Here is a 1,675-nt window from a genome sequence, read left to right on the forward strand (position 1 = left end):
ATTTATGGAGATTGATGTAAACCCATACTTGGCTATGCCGGTTGAAACCCCTGATAAAGAGTCAAATGATGGGCTATTTGAGAATGCACCCTGTAAAAGCAACCAAGCAAGCCAAACTTTAAGTATAAATAGAAAGAGAGGTTAAGGTAAGTGGAGTATACAAGTGATGTGACTAATATGAACAGGATAAGTGAAATATTGCTGGAACAGTTATAAGATTTTCAGCTGGCCAATTATAGCATGCACCGATATTATGATTTAGACAACTTAGCAAGTACTAACCCTCTTTGTTTCCAGGTGAGGTCCAGGTAGCAGCTTCAAAATTTCTTCAACAGGACGCCTGAGAGACCAATTATCACATTTAATATTGCATGAGTTGCTTTAAAACTAAGCTCACAATCAAATTATCTTTTTGAATAAATGTATTGTGTTTAAATGAAAATCTGGAACTAAAGGCTAAGATAATTTGATTAGCATGGAAATTGCTATTTATAATAATACAATATAGTCTTCCAATTTGAAATAAGTTAAGAAACTGAACAATATTGGAACTCAACAGAGAGCACAACTATAAAGTAGTATGTACTAATAATAACAATAACATCATTGGAACCTTGCTTATAAATGAAACTTGCAGCTCTATAAACTTTTGTCTTTAAATTTTATATATGATCATGTTAGATAAATAATTAATTTCCATGCTCAATAATAGCTACGAAGAGGGCCTTTAGTATTGAAATTTCAAACTTACCATCCAGATCGAATGGCATGCTGGATCAGACGAATGCTAAGTGGTGCATATCCAGAGAAGACATAAGAGATATCATTGGGGCTGTAATGGATGTAAAACCCGGTTAATTAACGGCTAATTAGCCTATAAATGAGAATTTATTCTAGAAAGCCCAAAATGTGATTTTTGTGGCTAAATGTGATAGAGGAGATTGAGACGAGAATTTCGGTACCAATTTTATAGAATTCGGACCAAGATTGGACCGAACGGGCCAAACCGGGCCAATCAGACTCAAAGTGGGCCCTTGGCCCAACATAACTAAACCAAAACCCTAGTTTTCAGCACTCTCTCTCCTCACAACACTCAAAAACACGCTGAACTTAGAGAGAAAGGGAGGAAGAACACTCTCTCAAGTTCTCTCCCTTGGTTGATCTTCAAATCACCATAACTCTTGATCTAGAGCTCCGATTGCCGCTCCGTTTGCGGCCACGCGTTCATCGCGGAGAGCTCTACAAAACCCATACAATTAATCTTGAGGTAAGCCACGTGTTTCTATTCGAAATTCCAGACCTTATTTTCGAGTTTCATGGGTAAAATGTTGAGATTTTGGGTTCTTTGATGTTATAGGACCCAACTCTCTTGAAGGAGAAGGTTAATCTTGTCTCCTTGGACCTTGGGTGTGGTAAGACTCTCAACCCTAGTGTAATTTGTGATTTTATGATGTTTGGGTTTTGAGATGTTGTGTATGGGTATGATGGTTGTGGCTTAGGTTGTGTGTGTGTGGATATTGGAGCTTGATTGGTGACTTTGAAAAGCTTGAAAAAGGGATTTGGTGGTGAAGAATCTGTTCTTGGAGGTGTTGAGGCCTTAAGAGCTTGTAGATAAGTGGTTTGGAAGTGCTCCGGTTGAGCTTGGGAAATCGGCTAAGGTATGGTTTCGGTTTCC

General features: G+C 38.1%; 1 long non-coding RNA gene across 1 annotated transcript; it reads right to left on the reverse strand.

The window, feature by feature from the left end:
* Positions 1-5: 5 nt before the first annotated feature.
* Positions 6-833, reverse strand: LOC107483488 (uncharacterized). Its single transcript, XR_001590883.3, has 3 exons — positions 752-833; positions 283-340; positions 6-90 (listed from the first exon to the last, which is right to left on the reverse strand). It is a non-coding gene; the product is annotated as an uncharacterized LOC107483488 (long non-coding RNA).
* Positions 834-1,675: the final 842 nt, after the last annotated feature.

Source organism: Arachis duranensis, chromosome 4, assembly GCF_000817695.3.
Source record: "Arachis duranensis cultivar V14167 chromosome 4, aradu.V14167.gnm2.J7QH, whole genome shotgun sequence".
In the NCBI taxonomy this organism is placed as follows: Eukaryota; Viridiplantae; Streptophyta; class Magnoliopsida; order Fabales; family Fabaceae; genus Arachis; species Arachis duranensis.